Source organism: Orycteropus afer, unplaced genomic scaffold, assembly GCF_000298275.1.
Source record: "Orycteropus afer afer isolate SDZICR_OR568_19922 unplaced genomic scaffold, OryAfe1.0 scaffold00001, whole genome shotgun sequence".
Taxonomy (NCBI): Eukaryota; Metazoa; Chordata; class Mammalia; order Tubulidentata; family Orycteropodidae; genus Orycteropus; species Orycteropus afer.
Genome location: NW_006921588.1, coordinates 27,388,315 through 27,401,748, shown reverse-complemented (window position 1 = coordinate 27,401,748; position 13,434 = coordinate 27,388,315). Strand labels below are relative to the sequence as shown.

At 40.2% G+C, this 13,434-nt stretch overlaps 1 protein-coding gene across 1 annotated transcript in view; it reads left to right on the top strand.

The window, feature by feature from the left end:
• RAPGEF4 (Rap guanine nucleotide exchange factor 4) overlaps positions 1-13,434 on the top strand; it is a 476,530-nt gene that overhangs the window by 344,340 nt on the left and 118,756 nt on the right. The gene's annotated exons all lie outside the window — the stretch shown is intronic.

The following is a 13,434-nucleotide window of genomic DNA, read 5'->3' as shown; positions in this document are numbered from 1 at the left end:
GTCTACTCTAGTCATGTGATTCCTTGAAGTTCAAAGTGTGTTCACAGACCAGTGGCATCAATATCATTTGGCAGAGATGGAGAATCTTAGCTCACAGGAAAGACCCACCCAATCAAAATCTGCATTTTAATAAAATCCACATGTGATCCATTTAGACATTAAAGTTTGGGAAACACTGACTTGACTCATTCTTTTATCAGACACAAAACCCAATCCACTAAGAAAAAAAAAAAAAAAAATAGGAAGAGAGGCATTACTGACAACTGCTCTCCATCAAGTTTCTACTCATATATGATCTGAATGCCCCAGGTAGAGGAGTGAGCAAAACAAAGTCCTTCCTTCATGGAGTTAACATTTTAGTGAATACAGATAAAAACTAAATACATAATATGGCAAGTGTGATAAGTGCTATTGCAAGAGGGATTAAAAAAAAAAAAGCCAGATTAGGGGCCGAGGTACTACTGCTGTATATAGGGTGGGCCAAGCAGGCCTCTCTGAAAAGGTGTATTTGGTCAGGGACCTGAAGGAAGTGAGGGTATGAGTCATAGGAAGTGTCTGGGAAGAGTATGTCCAGGCAGGAGGAAGAGGGAGAGTGGATTGAGCCTGGGATGTAGAGTAAAAATTAGATCAGAGAGATGACAAGGATATTCTTTGAGTCCTAGTGTCCTGTCTCAATAGACTGCTTTCCTTTGACATTTAGGCATGTGCAGTGTTTGTCATAACTGTAGCTTTTCTCCTTATAAAAATATTATACAAGAAATCATATAATGCATTCTCATTGTAAACTATTCAAACAATTTAGAATTCTACAGAAAAAAGCATTCAAGTCTCTTTTACTGCCATCACCTCCATCATCAGCTCCCTGGCTAATCCCCTGTCTCCCATTTCCTTTCCTGTTCACAGTTTGTTGTGTTTCCTTTTAAAGTGTTTTCTCTATTCATTTATATACATATAGTGGTACATATGCACATATATAGACTTTTTATATAAATGGAATCATTCTATGTGTATTTTTCTGTAACTTCTATCTTTAACTTAAGTCTTGGAGATCTTTGCATGTTAGTAAATATAGAAGTATCATGAAATGCAAGTAGGAGCAATAGTGATAATGCCAGAACCTGTCCAGCTTAAGAGGGGATAATGGGAATTATGGCCAGCCCAATGGTGATTTCTGTGAAGTGGAGGTCAGACATAACTCCACTCTCCAACTTTTTACCAATTCCGAAGCTAGCCATCCCTCTGATTCTTGACTTCTTTTCTGGATTCAGTAACTGTTGCAGTGGCCACACAGAACTCACAGACCATACTTACAGTTAAGTGGTTTATTAAGGAACAGAGTACAACTCAAGATCAGGATCACCAGGCTACAACTCAAGGATCAGAATCAGGCACCACATAGACAGAACATCCCTTCTCTAGCACAGGACAGCTCTCTCAGCTACTCTCTGCTAAACAAGCCCCCTCTCAGCCCACTGAGGACAGGCATCCTGGTGCATACACAATAAGGATTGTTATGTCTTGATAATGGGAGGATTGATCCCATTATCATCATGTAATATCCCTGTTTGAGGAGCTCTGGTGGCACAGTACCCAAGGCATTTGACTACTAACTGGAAGGTTGGCAGTTAAAACCCACCAGCTGCTACATGGAAGGAACATGGCACAATCTACTGCCATAAAGATTTACCACATTGGAAACTCAATGGGGATCACTATGAATTGGAATCAAGTCAATGGATTTAATACTCCTCTTTATCCTTGATAACATTTTTTGTTCTGAAATCTGCTTTGTCTGAAATTCATACAGCTACTCCAACTTTGTTTTTATTAATATTAGTATATCTTTCTCCACCCCCTACTTTTAATCTACCTATGTCTTTATATTTCAGTGGGTTTCTTATAGACAATATCTAGTTGGGTCCTTTCTGTTTTTTTTTTTTTTAAATCTACTCTGACATCTTTGTCTTTTAATTGGTATATTTAGACCATTCACATTTAAAGTGATGATTGGTAGAGTTGGATTACCTTATTGGCATCTGTTTTCTGTTCACTGCTTTTATTCTTTGTTTCTTTTCCCCTCCTCTTTTTCTGCCTTCTCTGGTTTTGAGCATTTTATATGATTCATTTTATCTTCTCTATTACTATATCAATTATACTTTTTAAAAATTATTAATGGTTGCTCTAGAGTTTGCAATATATGTTTTTAACTAATCTAAGTATATTTTCAAATAACCACATAGTGCTTCAAGTGTAGTACAGGTAGCTTATGGTAGATTATTTGGTTTTTATCCTGCTTGGTTTTCTCTCAACTTCCTAGGTCTGTGGTTTGGTGTCTGTCATTAATTTAAGGAAATTTTCTTCCAATATTACTTCCTTATTTTAATTATTTCTTCTTTTCTGTTCTCTCTTTTTTTCTTCTGGTATTCCATTTATGTGAAAGGTATACCTTTTTGTTTGTTTGTTTGTTTCATTATTATTTTATCTTTACATTTCAGTTTGGGAGCACTGTATTGACCTTTCTTCAGGTCTTTCCTTGACTGTGTTGAGTCTACTGATGAGGCCATCAAAGTCAATCTTCATTCATTATAATGTTTTTGATTTGTAGTGTTTCCTTTTGATTCTTCCTTAGAGTTTCCATCTCTCTGCGTACATCACCCATCTGTTTTTGCATATTGCCTACTTTTTCCATTAGAGCTCTTAGCATATTAATCATAGTTATTTTAACTTTTCTGTCTGAAAATTCCAAAGTCTATGTCATAACTGAGTCTGGTTCTGATGCTTACTTTGTCATTTCTGACTGTCAAGGTTGTTTTTTTGTTTTGTTTTTGCTGTATGCCTTGTAATTTTTTTTTTTCTGAAAGCCAGACATGATGTATCTGGTAGTAGGAACCGTGGTAAATGTGTTCTGTTGTTGTTTGTTGTCTCTGACTCACGACCACCTTAGGTATAACAGATAATATGAGGTTTTATGTTAACCTTGCTAGGAATTGAGCTGTGTTTAAAGTTTGCTGTTCCTGTTGTGGTAAGGTATATGACACATTTGAAGAAAATTCTGTAAAAAAAAAAAAAATCAATTATCGAATACAGGAGCTAAGCAGAAACCTCAGCAAGCCCTTCTACCCCATAACTCACATCACAGGACCACTGAAGCTTCAGGTCTTAATGCCTATTCAGGGTCTTCCTGGCCAGGAAACTTCCAAAAGGACAGACATACCTAAGATGACCCAAACCCCAAAGGACCCTGGGGAGCTGAAACACATCTAGAGAGGATCCTGAGGTCCTTTATGTTTAGTTGCCATAAAGAAAGAATCCCCCAAACCTGGCTTGGCAACTTGTATTTTGAATTGGATAATGAGCACGCAGAGGAAGAAGACTGGGGAAGGAAGCCCAGGTAGGGGTTGTGGTTTACCAGATGGAGAAGAAGGACTTCGCAAAGGCAAGGGTCAGGGGAGGACTCTGATCCAGCCCTTCCATGTAGTTCCTATGCCTCTGTCCCTCCATGTCCATAATTCATGGGACTGCCTGTGCCACCAATGAAACTGAAGGCTCATCTTTGACATCAACGCATCACCCTCCTCCAGCCTCTTGGGTAACTGGCTTGTCTCCCATCCTCTCACCCTCTCCTTTTCTCTCATTTCACTAGGACTCTCTCTATTAAGCTCTTAGCCTTCCCAAGGACACGTGCATTAATAAAAAGAAGGGCCTCAATACTCCAAAGGAGGGGCTCCTTAATGATTCCCTTTCTCGACCTCAAAACCACAGATAACAAGGTTTCTAGAGGAGATTGCTTAGGACCTTGGAGGTGGGAAGATAGTATCTGAGAAGGAAGAATGGCTATTAGGAACTAGGCCCAAGATGGATCCCCCAATTCTCATTGTTCCCAACCCTCAGTCCTATGTCCTATAACCTACTTGCACTGTTTTTTAAGTCAGGTTTCTTGAGATAAAATTTACATACAGTAAAATTACTCTGTTTTAGTATATAATTCTAGGAGTTTTGACAAATGCATACAGTCATGTAATCATCACCGCAATCAAGAAACAGAACAGTTCCATCAACCCCCAAAGTTCCCCAGTACCTCTTTGCAGTCAACTCCTTCCTCTAGTCCCAGCTTCTGAAAACCACCAATCAATTTGTTTGTCCCTACAGTTTTGCCTTTTCCAAAATGTCATATAAATGGAATCATACAGTGTGCATTAGACTCAGGCTATTTCTACTGCACTTGAGATTTGTTCATGTTGTTGCAGTAGTTCATTTTTATTGCTGGTATGTATGGATGTCCAACAGCTTGTTTATCCATTCAGCAGCTAAAGGATATTTAGGTGTTCTCAGTTTGGGAACATTATGAATAAAGGTATTATGAATAAAGCCCTTATGAACATTAAAAAATAAATAAAAAGTTTGCTGTGGCTATAGGCACCTGAAGTTTCAAATTCCACTAATATTGTTTTTGTCTCCACTGATTTCTTTGGGATTTCCTAAGAAGGGCTTCTCAGATAGAGTCTGCACCCTGCAGATATTTCAACCATAATATCTATGATTTTTTACTGGAACATCATTGGTGTGTTGCAAGGATGTGAGGGAGGAGACCAAACCAAAAGCCTGTTGCTGTTGAGTCAATTCCAACTCATAGTGACCTGATAAGACAGAGTAGAATTGCTCAGTAGGATTCCTAAGGTTGTAATATTTTTTTAAATTTTGTTGTGATTTGGTTGAAAGTTTACAGAGCAAATTCATCTTCCATACAGCAGTTCACACACACTTTGTCTCATGACATTGACTGCAATCTCCCACAATGCTCTCCTCCCAGTTCCTCCCCATAGCCACCTCTTCCCTGTGTCCTTCCCTCCCATGCACTCCTTCCCACCCCCAAGCTGTCTCCTTGTGCATATACAACCTTTCCATTCTCCCATGATTGATCTCTCCAAGGAGTGTATCTGCCTAATGTATATCTTCAGCTCATATGCCTGTCTTTCATTTGGCTGGAAGCCACAACATTGGGTTCTATTCTAAACTTGAAGGGCATCTAGGGGCCATAGTCTCAGAGGTTCCACCAGACTCTATCAGACCAGTAAACCTGGTCCCCCCCCCTTTTTTTATGATTTTGCATTTTATTCCACATTGTTATCCCAGTCTCTCCAGGATCTCCTACAAAGATCTCCCTCTGAGTGGTTGACAGTGGTAGCCAGGTACCATCTAGTTCCTCTGGTCTCATAGTCATATAGGCTGAGGATCACATGGTGTACATCAGTTCCTTGGACTAATTGTTTCCATGCATCTTTGGTTTTCTTCATTCTTCTTTGCTCTGAATGGGGAGAGATCCATTGTTGCATTTAGATGGCTGATTGCAAGCTTTTAAGATCCCAGTCGCTACTCTCAAAGTAGGATGTGGAACAATGTTTTTGTGTAATATGTTATGCCAATTGAGCTTGATGTCCCCTGCAGTCATGGTCCTGAACCTACAGGAAGGCTGTAATCTTTATGGGAGCAGATTGCCACATCTTTGTCCCATGGAGGGAAGAGAAGTGCTCTATAATCTTATGATTAGATCTCATTCTTTTAGTTGGCCTGTGTCTCTGTGACATGAACTTCACAAATTTTCTTAGCTTTTCTCCCCCCTTAGATGAGACAAGAAGCTCTGGTGGTAGTGCAGTGGCTAAGGCATTCAGCTGTTAACCAAAAGGTAGGCTGTTCAAAACCACCAGTCACTCCCTGTGAGAAGGATGAAGCAGTCTGCTTCTATAAAGATTTTATGGCCTTAGAAACCCTATGGGGCAGTTCTACTCCATCCTATAGGGTCACTATGAGTTGGAATCAACTTGATGGCAGTAGGTTTGGTTTTGGCTTGTTTAGGCGAGACAGAAGGCTAGAATGGGCTAAGAAAAAATAACAAACCAGTAGCTGACAAGTTGATTCTGACTCGTGGCAACCCTATGTGTGCAGAGAAGAACTGCTTCATAGGGTTTTCAGGAGCTCTGGTGGTGTAGTGCCTAAGGCATTTGACTGCTAACCAGAAGGCTGGTGGTTCAAACCCATAAGCCACTCCTCAAAAGGAAGATTGGGCAATCTACTTCCATAGTGATACCACCTCGGAAACCCAAGGAGGCATTTTGGTTAGTAGCCTGACACTTAACAATATGTACCACCAGGGCCATCCTTCTTGATGGAGTGATGCTCTGGTAAAGTCATTTTCACTGGAGAGGAGGCCTTTGTGGTGGAGAACACTCCATATAAATACACCTTGGAGTATTTGAAATATACATATTGTGTATTTCACAACTATTACTCTATCTCTAAAGGAGACCTGGTTGCCCAGTGGGTTAAGTGCTTGACTGCAAACTGAACAGTCGACACCCAGAAGCTCTGTTGGAGAAAAAACTTCATAGTCAGCTCCTCTAAAGACAGTCTAGGAAACCCTATGGAGCAGTTCTACCCTGTCCCATGGGGTCACCATGGGTTGCAAATCGACTTGATAGCACCTATTTTGGCTATCTAGTGCTGCTATAACAGAAATTCCAAAAATGTATGGCTTTAACAAATAGGGATTCATTCTCTTATGGTTTTGGAGGCTAGAAGTCTGAGCTCAAAGTTCCAGCTCTTGGGGCTGGGTGAAGGCCCCTCAATCTTGGGCTCTGCCTCTTGTTCCCAGCCCAATGAAGCTGGAGGCTTCTCTTAACTCAGACGGCTGCTGGCTGCTGAGGCTGACAAACCCTAGGTTGACAAGTAAAATGGCACAGTCCCAAAATTTTTGAGCAACACATCAGTCTACTAATTCAAGTCCATTAACAGTCCCAAGATTGTCAGGCAACATGGCAGGCCATGAGATGAAGCCTCGGCCAAATGCAGGATCCAGATGTGCCAAAAGCTAGAGACCTTCCTCAAAGCTTCTTCTTATATATTGGAAGCAGATCACATCCCTAAGGCAGCTACTCAGTTGCTCACAGTACATTCCACCATGGAGTTGATTACCAGTCTCATCAGGGGAATAACTATATCTAGCTGCCCAGCCACTCAAAACCAGGCCCAGCCAAGTTGACACACAACCTTAACTACCACAGCACCTAACAACAACACTCTTGCGCTTCAACTGGCAGAGCCATCAGGAAATCCTTTTTGGCTTTTCACCAGGACAACCTGGTGAGGCTCTTGGAGGTAAAACCCATAAAAGTATGTGGTCTTGCCTAATACCCAACCCCACCCCACCCCAGGGGAATTTCTCACTCTCACAGTAGCCCATACTTAGCCTCCAGCAATTCATCAAAATTACCATCTATTCCTGAGAATAGAAAAGGAGGGAATACTCCTCAACACATGTTATCAAGCCAGAAAAAAATTGATACCAAAACTTAACCAAAAAAAAAAAAGAAATTAAGGAATTACTGTCTAAATGTTTCTCCCAGTTTATGGCTCCAGTGATTTCTGCTCCAGGTAAGCATATCTTGGCTGCGACTCCCTGGAGTCCTCTGTCTCTCCAGATTCCAAGGTGATATTTGCTCTGCAACTCAGTTCTCTGATAGATTCAATACAAGTCATTGATTTTTCAGTTTGTTGATCTTTGTAAGGACAGCTTCCAAGCTCTTGATATGTCAAAGCTGAAACTCAAAGTCTAGAGGCCACTTTTCAGCTAGGAAAGACTTTTTTTAAAAAAAGAAAGAAAGAAAGCTTACAGATGGAACCTGAGAAGGTTTATAGATAATTTTTCCATTTTTTAAGCAGTGGAAAAATTTACATAGTTATTTAGGAATAGTAAAATCTGTGTATGAGGGATGAGTGTGTTTTAGTCCTCATTTTAATTTCATCTGATCGGCACCAGGGTGATGACACAGTTGATAATTATCACAAAAACGAGACATAAACTCCCAAGGCATTGGTGGTAGTGTGCCAAAATACCAAACAAGGGAATGCGACTCCTGAGAGTGTATCATTTTCATTTAAAAAAAAAAAAAAAGAATACTATTCTTCCCACTTTCTAGAGCTGTCCTCCTCTGAAATGAGGAAGGGTGAATTTGAAATCCAGAGTGTTGTAGCATTTTGTTTGTTGGCTCATATTTTCTCTTGAATGATTTAACCCATAGAAGTTTTGTTTCCCCAACAAGAGCAAAAGCTCATTTAGACCAGGTGCCTTACTAGAGTCTTCTACTTTAGCCAAGCATGTTGCTCTGAACAAATAGGACTTCATTTAATACTTGAATCAAATTGGAGGTGGACTTTTGTGACTTTCTATCGCACTGGGTTGCCAGAGTTCTGCCATGAGCTTTGTGTCCCAATCTAGCCTGTTATTCTTGTCTCTTGGCTTAAAATGTGCTCCTTGCAAAACACTTCTGTGTGCAAATACTTGAGTAAAAAGAATTACCCCTTTCAAAAGGGTCTGAATATGGTTTTTCACGAGGCCTATTACAGTGCCTTATGTTTCATTATAATCTACTGGGGAGTTATTGTGCATCCTGTAATGGAGGCTAAATTCATATTTTTCATCACCTGATTAGTATTTCTGAATTGGCTCCGTTGCCAAAAGGAATATTTTTCCCTTACTGTTTCTCCTTTTCAGTAGTAATATAAACATAATAAAAAGCAGTAGAATACATCCCCTCTCCAGAAACAAACAAAAACCAATTATGGTCATTCCTGAGGGAAGTCTTCAGGGGAGAAAGCCAAGAAAAAGCTGAGAGAAGCTGAATACCTCTGCCTTTATCTGTCTTCTTTGTCTAGCTTTTCAGGATTGCATTTTTTTTGCTGCCCAACTTGGATTCTTTAATGCTCAGGTAGGAAGGAAGAATTTTTATCCTCAACGTACTATGATGTGTTGAAATGTATGACATTTAATAGGAGAGGGGCTTATTCCTATTAGGACTGATTTATGACATGTGTTTTCTGGCTATAGTTCAAAACATGGGGCAGGCCTAGGAAACAAACAAGCAAGCATTGAATGAAGACTCCAATCTATACCATCCCACTGTCCACCTTCACGTGTTACATGTGGTTAACACACTTGGCTGCTAACTGAAAGTCTGGAGGCTCGAGTCCACCCAAAAGTACCTCGGAAGAAAGACCAGGCCTCATACACGTACTTCTGAAAAGGCAGCCATTGAAAACCATATGGACCACAATTCTGCTCTGACACACACAGGGGCCACTGTTGATGGCAACAGGTTTTGGTTTTTTATGTACAGCCCAGCAAGTAGAGTAGCTGGGAGGATAGGAACAAGCAAGAGGGTTAGAGGCGTGGAGTGAATAGATGTGGCAGCCTTGCCCCACCACCACCACTGTGCTCTGCTGGTCCTGGGCCTCTTTGCCCTCAGACCAACTCTTTGCCCTTCCTGCTCTCTCCTTGCAAGAGGGCAGACCTCTGCCAGCTGTTAGTCTCCCCTGTCCCTGGCTCTGGCTGCAGGGAGATTGGATGTGTGACGGCCTCACCTCCCTCTCTTCAGTAGGCAGACAACATCTCTAGCAGTGCCCATACCTCTGCTGCTGTTCTAGCTCTAGCTGGGCAGGCCAACCAGGTTTCTGACTTCCACCAAGAGACCTGGCCTGGGCTCTAGTAATTCTTCCTCTTCCCTCTGTTTCTCTATTGGAGGTCTTCTTTCTGTGGCTAACGTCTGGGTTGCCTAACAGTTACCTCTTTGGTTTCTCAGCAACTCCACCACCTGCAAAATCATTTCCTGGCATTATGTTTTCTCTGAGTAGTTGTTGGAAATTCATAAGATCAGGGTTGATACTTAATAGCCCAGAAGGCAAGTCTCTAAATATCTCTTTGGCCTTAGTTTTCACAGTTAAAAAAAAAAAAAAGTAGTAATAATAAAATAATGTGAAAATTAGTATAAAGGATAGCAAGCACTAAACTATAAACCCTACATGGATAACATTTCTAAAGAGCCTGACAGCAAATCCTTGGTCTTGCCTGTAGGGCTGGTTTTCTTGCTTTGATTCTCACCATGCTGCTTCGTTCCCTATTCAACCTAATAATTTATAACATGAAGTTATTTTCCTTATTTCTCTATTGCATTGCTAAGGTGAAATTTTCAAAAGGAACATGATGAAAAGCAAGGGAAATGAAAGATAAATAAGGAAGTAGAAACAAAAGCCATAAAGTCATGCTCACAATGTCAAAACCAAAAACCCATTGTTGTGCCAAGTCAATTTCCACTCATAGTGACCCTACAGGACAGAGTAGAACTGCTCTGCAGGGTTACCAAGGCTGCAATCTTTACAGAAGTAGGCTGCCTCATCTTTGTCCCAAGGAGTGGCAGGTGGGTTAGAAACATTGAACTTTTAGTTAGCAGCTGAATACTTAACCACTGTGCAACCAGGATTCCTTTGCTCCTTAAATAGGGGTTGGCCAGTGAATTTCTTTCCCAGGGACTGAGCCTGATTGTTGCAAATGTTCTCTGTGTCACAACATATGGTTTGTAAGTACCAATGTATTTCTCAGAGCATTAGGGTCTTGCTTAACTGAAAATCATGTCCGTTCCAAGACAAATTCCTATTCCTCCAAAATAAAACTTTCCAGGCTATTCCTCTGTTTCTTGGAGGTTTCATTTAAATAAGGGAACCATCCCCTTCTCAAGGTATCTATTTGTCGTGTTGTCCCTAAAACTAAAATCTTTGAGCCAGGGAAGGTTCTCAGAATGCTGCCTTTCAACAGATTAAATAGCCTCTTGGTTCTGGAATCAGCATTGGGATTATTTAACTAAAAGACAACCTTGTGTACTTGTTCCCACGTTTAGAAGCTCTGAATCAAAGGGAAAATTCTGGTTGAAACTCGATGCTTCTCCTGGCTTTTGTTATACTTTCTTTTCAGGGTTCCAAGGAACCAAAAAAAAAAGCTGCCCAACAAGGTAAACTAACCTCAGGACCATTGGTTAACATTTCATTCAAATATATCCATTTCTACAGGGGGAAAAAAAAAGTGATGTCATCATCAAATCAAGTTTCATTGTGCCTACCAAAGAATAAACAACTGTCAGTAGTCCTGGAAGACGTGGACATGTTCTTGACCTCCAGTTTAGTCAGCCTCTCAAAAGCCACTACAAAGTCAAGTGAGCATTTTGTAGAAAAGAAAAGATTGCCTTAGAAGCTAATCCCACATCCATCTACTTTAGACTGCACAGATTTGCACCTCTTTCCTCCAAGACAGGAAGAAGAAATGGTCTTCTACTACTATTTTTGAGAATAACAAAAGGCTTTTACAATTTGGATATGTAACCAAACACAGTTAGGGACATGCCAACCAGTCCATCTGATGTGAGGAGGGAGGGTTCCATGAGTACTGGGGACTCACAACTCAAAAATAACAGGACACTTTAACTGCGTGTTTCCAGGGCCTGGGTATACATGATGACCTGGTGCTTTTGAACATTTCCTGAGGTGATCTGACATCATGGAGTCCTCCTTTCTTAACTGAGAAGGTGGTACAAGCACAGGAACTCAAGGAACCCCCTGTTTCCTCTCCCATCAACGGAGCTGCCACAGGGAGCCTGGACTATTTCAGGGCAAAGTCAGTCTCTGTTTAAAGCTACTATTGAATTGGTCCAGATTTATAGTCCTTGGTCTGTGCTGGTTGTAAACCGTATGCTGCTAAAACACTGTAATCTTGCTTGACAGCTGAGCTGTGGTGATTTCTAGAGGGAAAAAATCTCTACTTGATGCCAGCAAGGTGATGAAAATGTTTAAATAAATAAGTTCAGTGAGATTTTAGCTGTTCTAAATAAATCAGTGTCTGATTTGTGATTGAAAAAAATTCTTTTTTTTCTGAATGCTACTTTAATATTAAAAGTATCGAACCACTCAAATTTCTGTGTTGATAAAAAGAAACATGCATATTTATATAGGTGTATATATATATATCTTAAAAAAAAAAATCACTGCTGTCAAGTCGGATCCAACTCACCAAATATTTTATTTTAATACTGATCTTTATTTTCCCTGTTGATTATATACATATTTTAAATTTAGGATTAGAGGGAAATTCTACCAATTTATTGACTGTCATTGCTTCTGTTTGTAAAAAATAGAGTTTTTAGTATAAAGCATAGTACTATTATCTCTGTATGAGTTTTCTATGGCAGTTGTAGCAAATCATCACAAACTTAATGGCTTGAACCAACAAAACTGCATTATCATTCCATAGATCAGAAGTCGTAAGTGGGTCTCACTGGGCTAAAATCAAGGTGTTGGCAGGGCTGCATTCCTTCTGGAGACTGTACAGGAGAATCCATTTCCTTGCCTTTTCCACCTTCTCGAGGCTTGTGGTCCTTACCTTCTTCAAAGCCAGCAACATTGGGCTGAGTCTTTCTCATGCTGCTCTCTCTCTCTCTCTGGTTCTGAGGCTTCTGCCTCCCTCTTACATTGTTTAAAGGCACTTAGGACTACATTTGACCCACCTAGCTAATTGAAGATAATCTCCCTATCTTGAGATGCTTAACTTAATCACATCTGCAAAGTCCCCTTTCCCACATAACATATTCACAGCTTCTGGGGATAGGGACTTGAACATCTTTGGGGGCAATTGGTCTGCCTGTCACACTCTCTTAAGAAACCTACCATCTTCTCTTAGCTTTTGGAAGTAGCATAAACAGTGTTGTATTGATGGTTCTACCACCACCTTTAACTAAATGTTTTCTTGTCCTCCCTTTGGAAATGCTATTATCAGATATTTCAGAGAAAGAGAACTAAGGCGTTTCAGTAGGACTTGGGCATGCAACATAACAGCTGTGTAGCAAGTAACTTCTCTGGGATTCAACTCCTTCTTCTGAAGACTGTATATAATAATATGAGCTTTATGTAGATCTGAGAGTCACAGAATCCTGAAAACTGTATAACCAAACCAAACCCACTGCTGTAGTGTCGATTCTGACTCCTCACAACCCTAAAGGATAGAGTGGAACTGCCTCATAGGGTTTCCAAGCTTTAAATCTTTATGAAAGCAGACTGCCATATCTTTCTCTGGGGGAGCGGCTGGTGGGTTTGAACCACCAACTTTTTGGTTTATAGGCAAGCACTTTAACCACTGTGCCATTGGGGCTCCTGAAAACTGTCTACTACAGTGTGAATAAAAAGAAGGTACACTTGCTGCTTTAGTGGGTTTTAGGAACTTACGTACATAGAAACCACCAAAAAGTGTCATTTAAACATTAAAACTTCTAAGAATCCAAATTCCAGAAAAAAAAATGTAACTACAAGAGAGCAAATGAAATAGCTCATTGCCCTCCTAAGTCAGTACTTCCTCCCTGTCCCTCTCCCCTGGGGCAGGTCATTTTAATCTCTATATTTATCTTGATTTGCTTTTTTCTCTGTTCTGATGTTTGTTATATTTTGAGTGGATATTCTTTCCTTCTCATAAGCCTACAAACATCTAATCATTTCTATCTGTTTGGTTTTTTTTTTTTTATTTTTCTTCATTTTAATAATTTATATTTAAATTTTGACAAATTGAAT